This window comes from Mytilus galloprovincialis, chromosome 5 (assembly GCF_965363235.1).
Source record: "Mytilus galloprovincialis chromosome 5, xbMytGall1.hap1.1, whole genome shotgun sequence".
Lineage (NCBI taxonomy): Eukaryota > Metazoa > Mollusca > Bivalvia > Mytilida > Mytilidae > Mytilus > Mytilus galloprovincialis.
In genome coordinates this window covers 85,621,426-85,637,323 of record NC_134842.1, presented here as the reverse complement: position 1 = coordinate 85,637,323, position 15,898 = coordinate 85,621,426, and the positions used below count along the sequence as shown (strand labels likewise).

The 15,898-nt window shown below is 32.4% G+C and overlaps 1 long non-coding RNA gene across 1 annotated transcript; it reads left to right on the top strand.

The window, feature by feature from the left end:
- The first annotated feature begins 1,204 nt into the window (after positions 1-1,204).
- Positions 1,205-4,938, top strand: LOC143074798 (uncharacterized). The gene is made up of 4 exons (XR_012978092.1): positions 1,205-1,273; positions 1,888-2,013; positions 3,373-3,491; positions 4,855-4,938. It is a non-coding gene; the product is annotated as an uncharacterized LOC143074798 (long non-coding RNA).
- The last annotated feature ends 10,960 nt before the right edge of the window (positions 4,939-15,898 follow it).

Below are 15,898 nucleotides of genomic sequence, written 5' to 3'. Positions count from 1 at the left end.
CAAGTGTGTAAGAATAAAAATACAAACTTTACTAGCGATGAAAAATCGTTTTAAAGCGATGATTAAGTCATATTTAAGAGTACTGAAATATAAAATCAGCTACGTTAGCCTACGACATATGGCTTTGTTGTTTACTGCCTAGTAAGACAAATATATATTCTGAACTAGCTAGTCCATTGTCAAGCACTATTCGGGTTCTGTTATATTTCTGTTACAGAACAACTTCTTTTATTGCACAACACAAACTTTTCTTCATATTAGATTATAAGAGACAAGTAATAACGTTTTATTTAACAAGAAGTCGAACCAAATTTGTTAATTTTCGGATGTTTCTTTTACCTTAAACTGGACTGAATATAAAATGTTTAATTTCAAACACGTTTTTGATAAATATGAGAGTCACTCTAATTCTTACAGCAATGGCATTCAAAATAGAAAGCACAAAGAATAAAATTTGAAACCAAAAAATCAAAACGAATCCCTAACACAAATAACTTTTATTTGACAGTTCGATTACCAACCTCCGATTTTAACACATGAAAAATGATGCTCGCTATCAAGATACTTTGACAAATACCTGTAAACCACTACCATGCCTACAACCTAAAAGTGCTTGAATGCATCATCCAAACCCTTTTATTGGTAAATAAGGAATTTGGTTAAACAACTCTTGCATCTTTTTGGAACTTGAAATCAGCGATTAAAATATAACATTTAATGCTAACATGCTCACTGCACTTACTACAAGTTAACGGTACTTTCTTCATAAGTCCATAGCTGAAGATGAAACGCGCGTCTGGTGCAAATATAAACTTCATCCTGTATTGATAATGAGTTTATTTCTAAATTACTCGGAATATAGGATTGATATTGACGAGTTTTCCTTTTAAAATTGTTATACGATGATGACTGATGTACCCATATTTTGACTATTTTATCTATTGTGACTGTTTATTTAACGCATCATGTAAATGTAGCGGAATTTGATGAGAATGTTATTAAAGTGAGAGGGTTAGCGCTATAGAACCAGGTTTAATCCACTATTTTCTACATTTGAAAATGTCTGTACCAAGTCAGGAATATGACAGTTCTTGTCCATTCGTTTTTGATGCGTTTTGTTTTTTGATTTTGCCATGTGATTATGGACTTTCCAAATTGATTTTCCTCTGAGTTCAGTATTTTTGTGACTTAACTTGTCATTTCAGAATTATGATGAAGTATTGTTGTTTGATTGTTTTCATCTTTTGCACAATTGATGTGTCAAATGGCGGCAGTAAGTATTCTATATCTTTAAAACACTGTAGTGAAGATTAAAGATTAAGCTGCTAGACTTTCTCATGATAGTAAAAAGTAACGACCATTTCGCTTTGATCAAACGTTCTGTATTCTAGATTCAAATGAGACAAACAGAGTTATAACCTTTTTATGTTACAATTATTCAATCGTGTTACTACAATTATCAACCATTTGTTTTTATAGTAATTTGGAGTTAATCCCGACCAGTTATTACGATAATATCAGTACTTCGGTCAGCCACACAGCTGTGAAAAACTGTCCAACACTACTTTCCTAGTTTGACATAAGAACAATAAAAAAATCTGCATTTAGGAAGAACGATTTGTAAAACTTCTAAGCAGTGTAACAAGCATCTCGAGCAAATTTAGTAAATTCTATTTATGAGAAATCATAACGCAACTACAATATAAATGTACATGTTTTTCTAAGAGTTAACAAAATTCTTCTTTGTGTCCTATATTCAACATGGTTAATGAATTTGAGAAATAAAAAAAATACTTTATATCTACAATGTATATTCCTATTGTGTAATGTTAATGTATATATCAAAGTAAATCATGCTATAGTGTATCGGATTACTGTACAATTCAGTTCTTTCTGGAATATGCAACGCCTCCAACGGTACCTGTGGAAAAAAAGGTGTTCCATGTACTCAGACATTCGGGTCTGAATGGACGAATACCGGAAAATGCTGCAATGAACGACCATGTTGCAAATGTAAGTAAACAAATAAATTAATCATCGAGTGACATGCAAAGAATTTGATAGACAGAGATAGTTATTTTTTGGAGGAAAAAAGAAACATGGAACAGTTATTCATTCCCTTTCCTGAAATATTTTGTGCTCAACAAAAACAAAACATTTAAGTATGACATGTTTATACTTAAAATATCACATTTGTGATGTTCCAGTCAAAGAAAAAGAAATAAATGAAAGTTGCTTCAGCTGTGTCCTTGAATATTTTTTTGTTACAATTTTCTGATTTTTTTTTTCTGATTTCCTTTATGTTTTGGCTTTACGTCTGTATAGTCCACATGTGGTAAACACGTTTATATGTCTACATGTGATTATTTTGCAATCATTTTTATATTCATTAATGAATGTCGACTTACTTTCAATAAAAACGACTATTCGTAAATAATAAATAAAGAAAAAATGCATTACGTCAGCTGTACAGTTTTAACATACTCTGAAAATCATTATTATGCGTTGGATACTACTCAATTAAAATTTCAAAGAATGACCGATCTTATATAAGCTTGAATACAGACTTACGCAAAGCCACGATAATAAATGTCAACGAACATTTAGTCTAAAATAATACAATCATAAAAATGTATACACGTACTAATTTCTAAATTTATAGTAACACATTTTATAATTGTGCACTTTACACAGTACGTTCCCTTTTACAATGAATTTGATATTTACTTGTAATGTAAGTATAGGCCTTTCTTCTTTTTTTTCCTTTTCGTTTTTCTTTTGTTCTTCTATTCTTTTTTGTTGTTTATATTTCCTTTGTTCTTTTTTCTTTTTTTTCTTTTTCTTCCCTATGTTCAATGTTAGTTTTTTGCTATAATTAACTGCTGTGTAAGATAAAAATGTTCATACACAACAATGAGGTTTATTTTGAAGAGTTGTTTCATTTGCAATCATTCCGAATCTTCTTAATCAAAGAAATAACTGTATCTTCTATATACATATAGCATGTATATTCGTATTATTCACAATGAATGAATATATTTATCGCATGCAAAGCTCCAGTTCTTTGTCCGGCTTTTTTTATACTTTCTTTTCCCCTAATTTGTGCTCAGATGTTCATGTTCTAAATAAGTTTTATGTTTGCATTTATAGTTGTATACTACTGTTGTCTTTATTTGAATTGAACATCTCTGACGAGACATTAACTATTGAATTGCGAATCTGGTGCAAAAATATTTGTACCGTTAATGTTATAATGGCGTTATGTATTTGATCATTGCGGTTCATTCATTCCGTTAATTTCTATATGCCATCGTTTTCTCTTTTTGTGTTTAAATTGCAACTGTGGTTTAAATTTAATCCATAAATTTTCAGTTTTAAAACCGCAATGTGTTCCAGAAACTTGCCCAGAGGGTTACAGGCTGTTACCAAACCAAGACAGTAGTACTAGTTGTTATTTATATGGTGACAGTAAACCGTGGGAGGAAGCTCGGGTGAGAATTTTTATAAATCACTATTAATCTGTAGGCAGAAAATAAAACTAATAAGATATTACAATAAAGGTATCATTGTTGTTTTTACCAATTGAGACTATAAAAGTCTGTTTCAATCCCTGACTTGGGTAATTTACTACGTTATCGTTGCATTATAAGTATAACGAAAGATAACCTTACTTATTATACGAAGAATGACGACTTTCAAACCCGATTTTATAAGTTTTTAATGATCATGGTATTGGTGTTGTTTCTATGTTTAATTTATACCGTTCGTTGTTAAAGGTCTGGTTAATTTTGGATAAAAAGACAATTTTCATACATAAAAAACTTTGTGAATAAACTCATCATAGATGTGTGACGTTTTTCGTGATGTTGAATGAAGCAGAAATCAGTTGAACACCATTTAATCTGAGTCAACAATGATATTTCGATTATAGAATAATAGTACAATAAAAACCTGAATGGTTCTTGGTGGTTTACTGACTGCAAATATACCATTTTCATATTACCGACTTTTAATTCCAGAATACGGTGCAGGAAATGCTTACCCTTCCGGAGCACCTGATTTCAGTTTCGGTTTTTAGTGGAGTTGGTGTTGTTTCTTAATTATTATCTATAACTGTTGATGTAAATGTTCTTTGGTTTACTCCTTGGTTTTGGTTGTTATTGTCTTTCTATAGGTTACCTTCTCTGTATAAGAACATTCTGGTACTCTGTCAAGCAAGAACAAAGTTATCAATCTGCACAATTTTGAGGGAAAGTTTTATGTTAAATGCTTTCTTTACACGACTTAATACGCGGAAAACAGTAAACTTTCCCCCAAAATTGCACCGATGATATATTTGTACCAGGGTATCCTACCACAGTTGAAACCTGTCGAAAAAATATAAACCGGGAGTTAAAAGTCGGTAATATGATAAAAGTCTACTTCTATCACGATATGGGAGTTATATGTAGATGAAAAAACTGTCTATTTACCAAAAACAAAAAAATCAAAAACAAATATAAAGTATAATGCTTAAACTTTTAACAATACTGTCTGGGCTTAACGCTGGCTAGTATTGACCCTCTAACCTCTGCTTAAAAAAATATATTATCTACTGTATATTCGGTTATTGTCGTGGATACAGGAAAACTTACATGTTCGTGGATACTGAGTTTGGTGTTTTTGCTGACGTCATCATAAAGCCTATTAAAATGTGTCATTGGTTAAATATTTAATTTCGTGGTTCATCTGTTCCCACGAAATCAACAAAACTTGGTATTCAACAAATATTAATGAAACCACAGTACTATAAACAAACAAATTCAGTTTACGAAATGTACAAAAGAATATGAATGTAATCTTACTAAATTGCAGTCGATTTGTGCCAGTACACCAGGTGCCTACCTGTGGAGACCTAACACGGAACAAGAAGCCAATTATGTTTACCAGGAATTTATTTTTCGTAAGTTGAGAATATACAATAATTTTTTTTAGATGAAGAAATATCCAAGTTTCTATGTATTGCCTTATTCAACCAATTATAACTTTTTAGAAATGTTATAATGCTTAGAAGTATTTCATCTGTGTTAAATATATTTTTATTTCAAATCAAAATGATCTCAAATATATTTCGATAAATGTAACAGTATTAAAACATTAAATATAAAAGCATTTCAAAACTTACAATTGGGTAGTATGGACAATCCTTCCCTTTTTCAGTTTTGTCAATTAACGATGTTCGTACACAATGTCATTAGTTTAAAAATATATATGATAAGCATAAATGTAATAATTCGCCGTTTCAGAATCTAATGCATCCTGGGTAATATTTTCAAAAGCGTACACCAAAGCGTTTTGATTGATTTAAAACGTTATAAACAATGGAAATTTAACCAATGACGTAAGGTTGTTTTCACTTTGGAGTACGAACAATGAACTTACCCATGATGCTTAAGATTTTGAAACGGCCAATTTTGAACATGGGTACACAATGATAAATTTCGAGTAGGAAGTTGCAGAGGTACGAAATAGTCAAGTTACAAAACGACTTGCTTCCAAGTATTTGAGGTACATTGTTAGATAGATAAATAAAGGAAAGAGCAGCGAACAAAAAAACAATTTCTTGCTTTAATAAACTCACTCAAGAAAATAATTAATCTTTGATTATGTAGATTCGGTACGTTGTTCTCTACATTGAACATGACGTAGAAACAATTGTGTATTTTCACCCGGATGTCAAAAACCGGTAATACTCGTGAGCTACGAAGGCGATTTTATAAACACATTTAACTTAGTCAATGATGAATAAAAATCACATTTGATATGTTCATTTTATATATATATTTTCTATATTTACAAAACTAATTCTTATACCGGCAAACATTTTTTTTTAGATTTGTACCAATACGGTTACGCACCATAACAGTTTACATCGTTTGAACTTATTCTTTTCGTTCCCTTAAACCTCAACAGTATCAATTTATCTTGTTTCTTTGAACAATTCTAGCCAGGAATACGGGAGTTGTTTCCAATCAGTTTCGCTAAGTAATAAGTTTTTTCAAGTTGTAAGGTCTTTTTTTTTTAAATTCATTTGAGTTGATATTTATGTTCATACTGTATTTTTATTCTACTGATTTTTTGATTTTACATTTAATTCTTTTTACAGCCTATTACCATATTTTATGGACTGGTGCAAATGATAGAGACGGAGATGGGACCTATACATTTTACAAAGAAAATGGTCCATTTTCAATAAATCTTCTCCCATTTGGATCAGGTAAATTTGAGTTATTTTGGATAATTCATTAACAGTATATAAACGATACGTTGATGAGACAGTAAACATACAACACAAAAAAGAATAAATGTAGAACAGTACATGTAACAAACAATAGATGTGTATACAAAAGGTATAAACAAAGTTAATAGACTAATAAAGATCAGCACTTTTACATTAGGTACTTTATAACTAGATAAAAGGATGAAAACATATACTAGAAGTATTTTTTTTCGAATGTTATCTACTGATTTGGACAGAACAACGGGTTTGTTCTTACATTCACAACCCGACGGTGGGCACTATTTGTGCTGATTGTCTTACACTTCCAGAGCACTTGATATCACCGCTAGTCTTTAAATGTTGTGTTTCGTTTACTGCTGTTTTCTTTTAGTTAAATTTCTTTTTTTTCATTGCGTTGTCAATATATATAAGAAGATGTAGTATGAGTGCCAATGAGACACAACTCTCCATCCATGTCAAAATTTGTAAAAGTAAACTATTATAGGTCAAAGTACGGTCCTCAAGTACGGAACCTTTGTTCAAACTGACCAGCAATAACGTTTTTTTTTTCGACTAGTAGGTTGAAATTAAATCGGTTTTGTATATTTCGCATGGTTTTTTTTATACAATCTTAATATGATTTAATTCAATAAATGGTATTGAAAAATACAATTGTTATGATTAGTGCAATCAATTGCAGCATTAACGCTGCTGTCCATGTAGTTTAATCTATCGATGTGTCGCTTTAAAATACACTATAGTCGTGAGCTCATTTAATAAAATAACAAAAATATACCAAAGACAAATCGGGGCCTTTTTTATTGTTGACTATGCGGTATGGGCCTTGCTCATCGTTGAAGGCCGTACGGTGACCTATAGTTGTTAATGTCTGTGTCATTTTGGTCTCTAGTGGACAGTTTCATTGGCAATCATACCACAATTTTTTTTATATTATTTAAACTAGATAGGTACCTTTCATTGACATTACATTCTGGAATATGTTTTCAAATAAGAATTATTTGAGATTAAACATAGCAAATCATATATTATAATTTTTAAGGAATACAATTATTCTTTTTGAAATTCAAAAGAAAGTTATTGGAGAAAGAATCGGGTTTAATGACACTTGAATAGATATCGGTGACTATTGTGGACAGATATATTCTTCAAACTATTGTGGAAAAAATATTCGAATATAACAGTGTCTCTAAAATGACAGTAAGGAACAATTTATTTATGAGAATACGAAACTAGCAGCAGATAGATTTTCCACAAGACGAGGTAGAGTATACATTGAAGCTGGGTTTTTGTAAATTTTATAGGAGGGTTGCGCAAGATTGTCTGTCACTTGGAATTGTCCTTCTTGCTTTTTTTAATACGTAAAAAATATTCGGTTCATTATTTCAGGCGGTTCTTCATTTAGTACTGACGATGCCTATGTGACGATACAGTATATTTATAGCATTTTTTCAAGTTTGTGGCTTTGGAGCAGTTCGAACAATTTTGTTTCTAATCGTTACATATGCGAGTATCAACGAGTAAGTATACTCCTTCGTTTAGCCTTTAATTGTAAATATATTAAATTTCCTTCAAAATAATAATATATAACTTCAACATTCTCATGCATAATGAAAGCTTCAGTACATGTCACAGATAGGTTACAACCGCCTGGTATTCGATACACATATATTATGTTTTGTTTAAAAATAATGTATTGGTACTTTCATTCGTATAAGTGGTATTTGCTAAATAACCCTGGTTAAGAGCAAATTTCTAAAGCCGTTCGTTAAAGAAAAAATGATTTACCTCGATACCGGTATTTTTGACAGATGCCACTTGTAAGCATGATAAAATTATTTCAATTCTAACAAATGTTCTTTGTATCCACTTTAACGTAATGTTAATTTAAGACTGATTAATGGCCTTCGGCTGTTGTCTGCTCTTTGGTCGCAATGTATTCCCTTTGACACATACCCCATTACCATTCTCAATCTTTGACACATACACCATTACCATTCTCAATCTTTGACACATACCCCATTACCATTCTCAATTTCATTATTGTAAACATGTATTCTACATGTTGTATGAAAAGTCTTCCGGAGGTCTTTGGAAGTCGCGTTATTTTGAGTTTTGGTATTTCCCATCTGCCGTGGTATTTTTTGGCCAGTAACCCCCGGCACGTTGAAATCCATTGTAAGCTCACCTGGCCCAAAGGGCCAAGTGAGCTTTTCCCATCACTCTGCGTCCGTCGTCTGTCGTCGTCCGTCGTCATAATTTTTACAAAAATCTTCTCCTCTGAAACTACTGGGCCAAATTAAACCAAACTTGGCCACAATCATCATTAGGGTATCAAGTTTAGAAAATGTGTCCGATGACCCGGCTAACCTACCAAGATGGCCGCCATTGCTAAAAATAGAACATAGGGGTAAAATGAAGTTTTGGCTTATATTTCAAAAACCAAAGCATTTAGAGCAAATCTGACATGGGGGGGGGTAAAATTGTTTACAGGTCAAAATCTATGTGCCCTGAAATTTTCAGATGAATCAGACAACCCGTTGTTGGGTTGCTGCCCCTAAATTGGTATTTTTAAGGAAATTTTGCTGTTTTTGGTTAGTATCTTGAATATTGTTATAGATAGAGATAAACTGTAAACAGCAATAATGTTCAACAAAGTAAGATTTACAAATAAGTCAACATGACTGAAATGGTCGGTTGACCCCTTTAGGAGTTATTGCCCTTTATAGTCAATTTTTAACCATTTTTCGTAAATCTCAGTAATCTTTTACAAAAATCTTCTCCTCTGAAACTACTAGACCAAATTAAATCAAACTTGGCCACAATCATCATTTGGGTATCAAGTTTAAAAAATGTGTCCGATAACCCGGCTAACTAACCAAGATGGCTGCCGCGTCTAAAAATAGAACATAGTGGTAAAATTTGTAACTCAAAAACCAAAGCATTTAAAGCATATCTGACATGAAGTAAAATTGTTTATCAGGTCAAGATCTATCTGTCCTGAAATTTTCAGATGAATCAGACAACCCGTTGTTGAGTTGATTATGCTGTTTTTTGTTATGATCTTGAATATTATTATAGATCGAGATAAACTGTAAAAAGCAATAAATGTCGGCAAAGTAAGATCAACAAATAAGTCAACATGACGAAATGGTCAGTTTTAGGAGTTATTGCCCTTTATAGTCAATTTTTAACCATTTTTGTAAATCTAAGTAATCTTTTACCGTTAATTTTATTACAAAAATCTTCTCCTCTGAAACTACTGGGCCAAGTTCATTATAGATAAAGATAATTGTAAGCAGCAAGAATGTTCAGTAAAGTAAGATGTACAAACACATCACCATCACCAAAACACAATTTTGTCATGAATTCATCTGCATCCTTTGTTTAATATTCACATAGACCAAGGTGAGCGACACAGGCTCCTAAGAGCCTCTAGTTAAAAATACACCAACAGATAAAAAATATCTCAATATATAGGAAATAATTGAAAAATACTATTTCTCTCATCCAATAAAAATCCAGCATTATTCTATTACATGCAAGTGTATGCCAATACATACGCATTTTTTGAAACTGTATATCTTTTTAAAGTTTTGAAAAATTGCTTAACCTCCTTTGTATTGATACTCTGTTTTAAATATGAAATTATTAACACCTATGTGCAAAATGACATCTTTGCCTAACGAGGTCAATAATCGTTGATTACGCACCGATTTCAAGAATAACTTTTTGTCTTGGCTTGGATTAAGGGAATCGATTTTTTTTCAAAAAAATGATAAAAAAATCGTATTTGAAATCAAACCTGTACTCCTCTTAGGTTTATGCAACTTGCTGATTTCAAACCACAAAAAGTAAAATATTTATAGCTTTATTGGTTGACAGGCAGGAGTATTATTAGTGAGCAATAGCGCACAGAATCAATTGTTGACAAATATTTTTCAATGTATACAATTTAAACATATCATGTGATCTCCATTTTTAAATCAGATAGTAGTTATTTTAATGTGTCTGTTGATTTATAGTATTGTCTTTTCAGAGAGTCTGTCCGTAGAGAGGATATATGCCATTGCAGTACTTGATGTAATAAAATCTTTGAAGCAGATTTTTCCTTTCTTGTAAAATAAAATAGAAATGAAATATACCAATGCAAAATTAACAATTCCGTTGTTACTTTATTTCCGATCGATGAGTTTGACTGCACCTCTCATATCTTTCGCTCCTCTTCCTACCGCCCTAATACTACGTACTCTTTTCCGACAATTTAGAGAAAATGTCTAAATAAGGGAACTAGGTATTGCAATGACATATGGTTGCAATGATAATGTCAAATGAGTAATATTGAAAAAGTCTTCTTTATGTAGATTTTCCTTGTGAGCTTTGATGACAGTCTTTTACATGTTCATACTCCGCTAGGCTTATACAACATGAGAACTATGCACTGCATGTTTATTTTCAAAAATGTCAAAAATAAGTGTTCTCCAATATACAGTATAATTTGTGGTGTAGCTCTTTAGTTCTGTCTTTTTAAACCAGTCAGATCGAAACCTTTACATGATGAAAAAAGTAAATCATCCCTATTTAGTTTACAATTAACATGATTAAGGAATTGATGCAATGAGCATCAGCAGTGTTCGACATTTCAGGGAGCTGAATTTTCTAATTCCGCCATGTTACTAACTAAGTCTGTTCCTATTGTATCCTACAGTTACATCAAAACTACAGTATAGGACCTTGACTTAAAACAATTCACGAACCCTCTAACATGTGGCTGTTCCAAAAAAAAATAAAAAAAATCTATTATTTAGAAAATAAGTATCATCATATATAAATAATAATTTCTAAATTTTCATTTTGAATAATACAATACAAATATGTTTGTTATAGTGAAATTGTGTATTGCAAAAGTTTACAATATCAAAATAATTTAATTCTCCAAATGTTAATGCTGAACGTTATAAATATCAAGATTGTTCTGTCTGCAAGGTATTCTATATAATTTCGGATATAAAGGTAATGTTTTTTATAAAGTCTTTGTGTTCTTAAATTTGTTTTCAATACATTTCAAAATATAGATAAAACAGTTTTTTTTAGAAAGCATACATTTAAAAATATGGCTGCATATAAAAAAAAAGAAAAAGTAAAAATCGAAATGTTAATCAATATGTAAATTATTAATGTAATTGTTCTGTAATAGCTTTCAGTTGTAATGGTTGGAATGGAATAGGTTGAATTAAGTCAATTGATCGTTGCTATAGGTTGGTTAAATGTGGTGGCATGTTTAAAATTTACTTGTGTGAACTTTGAGACAGTGTTGAGGGCACCTTATCTCGTGTCTCTGCAATACCATGTCTTACGTCACTTATCGAGTTTTCACCTGTCGTACCCACCATATAGGCAGATTATTATATGTAACCAATATGTGTACCTTTCTTTAGGCAGATATAATAACTGCTATTATTGGAAATTGTTGAGGACAACTCTTTTCTTTTTCAACTTTCTGCGAGAGCAATATGTAACTTGTCGGTTTTTTTTATTAGTTTAAATGGTAACAGTCATTACAGTGTTTGGCGGAACTTGCTGAGTTGAAATCTCACCTCCACCGTTAACAAATGCCGTATTTATCACTGTGTTGTTGATGGTGAGTGTGGGAGTAATCTGATGTTTCCTTGCCTCCATTGTGTCCAAAATATCAAGCCCGTGTATTACATCGTCCGTTAACGGCGCTTTTCACACATCCTATTGTATGTTACTCTTTCAATGTTGAGAGAGGTGTTCTTTGTAATATTCCTATTAACCCCCTGTTCACCCAATCCACGAAGCATTTCGGTATCCTAATCTTCAATATCTTCTAGAATTACTTTTGTAATTCACTGATGTTATCATTGCAGCAGTATCCATAATCATGCTAAAACTGTGGTCATATAGAGTGCCTCGTACTGATAGGCGATTTAAATGGTTCGTTTGATGAAATATCGAACGAGGACGTAGACCACTGTTCGGTTTAGTCATAAGGTGATGTTGTGTTGCAAAAAGACTTGGGAGCCGAGCGTTGGCCTGCTGGCCCGACTCATTGTTGTGTAAAGACTCCGTTATTTGAGTACGCTTTAATTTGTTCTGTGTCCAGGTGAAGGTGAACGTTGCCTACAATAGCCAAGATTTTTTGAGTTTCTCCGTGGAGATGCTGACTATTGTCCTTAAGGACTATAAGATCTCTAGCTTGAAGGAGGTGATGTTTGTCGATATGTATTAAACTTGGATGTATTTCTATCTGGTGATCTACAGCTTTTATATTGATCAGGTGATCTTCTATTGATCTGGTAGTCTTCCAGGTTCATATTAATCAGAAGGACGAAGGTTATATTGATAAGCCAATCCAATGTTATGCTGATTAGTTGAAATCATAACATCACATAGTTTTGTGACAATTTAAACGTGGTTACTCATCTCATTTTTATAAGGACTGCTCATATTCCCTTTATCGGTCGGTGATACTGCGCCATTAACAAAGAAGACTTGCCGATTGGCATATTGGTAATTTTTAATTCATGTATCGCCATTTGAGTTTTTTTAATTGTTTTAACGCTTTGTTGATAGTTACTGGGTTTCTCTCTATGTTTACCCTGTGAGCGTACCCAAAGGCAACATCGGCCAGGCAATCACAGATCCTACACACATTTTTTTGTTGTTTTCCCATTGTCGTCTACTGGCAGTCAGTTTTATTGGTAAATAAACGCCCTCCAAGTTATTACTCCTCTTTGATGGAATATTTACATTTTTGGGAGTTGTTAGCTTCGGCTCCTGTCTCGTGCATCAGCATGTTCTTGCTGTTTCTACGCTCCTTTCGTTTCCTCTGCCAATCCCTGGTATTGATCGTCAGTGGAGTCAGCTCGCTATTTTGCAAGCATGTAGAGCTCAAGGAACTGACGAGTTTGTCATAATTGGAGTCATAAATGTGGCAGCAGGAGGATTTGCCATTGAAATGATTGACTCGACATCGTTGGTTCTGCATTGGATAAATCTAATAGGATCCTCTTGGAGCCAATTGTTTGTGTAATGGTGTGCTGTTCTGAACCAATTATGATTGACTCATAGTATTCGTTAAGAGTGTGTAGGTAAAGGTAACAGTAGCCTACTGCTGTTCAAAACTTGTAAATCCATGGGGGAAAAAATGGGATAACAAACTTAAACTGAGTGAAACGCATTAAATATAAGAGGAGAACATCGACATAGCATTAAAATGTAACCCACACAGAAACGGACTTAGCATTAGTCAAAATCCGATGAGAATAACAAATATAACATCAAAAACAAATACATGAATTTGGGATAATAAGTACTGTGACACTTCTTAAAGTAATGTGAATTCACACTCAAATATCAGAGAAATCAAACAACACAACGGAAACACAACGTTAAAATGTAACACACACAGAAACGAACTATAATATAACAATGGCCATATTCCTGAATTGGTACAGGACATTTTTAAAAAAAAAATTGTGGGTTGAACCTGGTTTTGTGGCATACCAAACCTCGCACTTTAATGGCAATGTTAAATATAACATTAAAATGACAACATAATATTACAGGACTACAACACAAATAAATAGGGAGAACATATTAGACAAAGAAACACATGAAAAATATCTAACAAAAGGCATCAGGTTCAAAATTCAATACGCCAGAAACGCGCCTCGTCCACACAAGACTTACCAGTGACGCCAAGATATAAAAGTTCGAAAGTCAAAACAACTACAAAGTTGTACAGCACTGAGGATCAAAAGTTCAAACAGGTTTTGCCAAATACCGCTACGGTTTTCTGCTTGTGATAAGAACATCCTTATTATTTAGAACTATTTGTGCTATTGCAAACAGTAAATTTTATCAAATGAATATAAAAGATATACATGATAAAACTGAAGTATTATAGTAACTAATTACAGAAAACAAAACCTGGATACACTATATAAACCATACAAAAAAAGACTCATCCGACTTAGTAAAGTCCTCAACGCAAAAGGTAAAAAAAGTGACGTCACAAACGAAGTGGTGAAAAGGCACAAAAATTACGTCACATTTGAAATTCTGAAATTTTGAAGACACGAAAGCCATTTGTTGTTATCCTTGATCAGTACTAGACGTGTCTTGCATGTTCTAAAATGGAGATTATTGTTGAATAATTTGAACAGTGTCATGAAAGGCCAAGTGCCCTGATACAGGACTTCTGACCTAAGGTGAAGACACCAAATGTGCCTTCAACAAAGTTGGTGTCGTTGATAGTTCATGCGAACTAATTGGGGAAATACCCGAGGCAGGGAGTTTGTAATGTACTTGTTTGGCTTAGATGATGTATCCATTGCAGGAATTTTAACTTCTTTATTTCGCTTTGTCCACTTTTACACTCACAACATAGGCCATTTGTTGGAAAGTACCCTACTGTGCAAATGCACTTTGAAGTTGAACTGTGTCTGCTTCGTCAGTTGCTGTCAGCTTGTCCACCCGTCTCACCACAATATTGATTTTTTTCATTGGCCTAACCCTCAATTCCACCAAGACCTTACCACTAGCATAATGGTTTATCTTGTCTTCAAACTGCTGAAGTTAGTGATATACTGCTACCATCTGTTCATTATAAGAGACAATATCTGAAAAAGACTAATTTTTGGCAATAAGAAATAAAAAGAAAATTTTTGGACCCGGTATTTTAATAACACAAATCGAAGAACAAACATTGAGGATCTAGGAACTGTTGTCAGTAATTTAACCACTTGTTAAATGTGGAAACAAGGAATAAGTTAAAGATACTATTTGTGGTTTACTAGTATATCCTGCAATAGTTTATCAAGTGCCAATTATAGATTTTAACATTTACAATACAAAAGGTTTAGAAATATCCTAAAATATAGTCAGATATGTCGGTAACATGAAAGTATCTTGTGTAACAAGACAGCGGTTACAGGACAGAGTTGGTAACAGAAAGGATTTTTTTCTAGAAAAAAATGCTTTGTTTTATAGTTTAGGAAACATACATCATTTCAAACTGGTCACAATTGGAAGATAACAGCAAACAATGTCATTTATCTTTTAAAACTGTATTTGCAAGATGAAAAATGTGCCTAGGTAATGAAAACTTCTAGAATAAATTCCTTTCTGTTACTATCTACTATACTAAAATTGCACAATGTTCTCTGATGTTATCATAAGCAAAGTACTTATTTTTTCATTCAATATACTGTATAAAGTAAAATCACAAAAATACTGAACTCAGATGAAAATCAATTAGGAAAGTCCACAATACATGGCAAAATCAAATAACAAAACGCATCAAAAACGAATGGACAAGAACTGTCATATTCCTGACTTGGTACAGGCATTTTCAGATGTAGAAATATTATTTTGAAATATTATTTTGAAATTTATTTAATATGTTGATGATAACTTATATTAAATGTAATAGTTGGCTTATAGTAGATTAACTTTCTTGATTCATACTAGTTGCTACTCACCTAAACATATAGAGTCATACATTAGGGAAATGATGCTCTTCACATTGCATTACAAGAAATAAATGTTTGGTCTTTCAAACATGTCCACAGGTGGGGAAAAAACAAGAGGTAA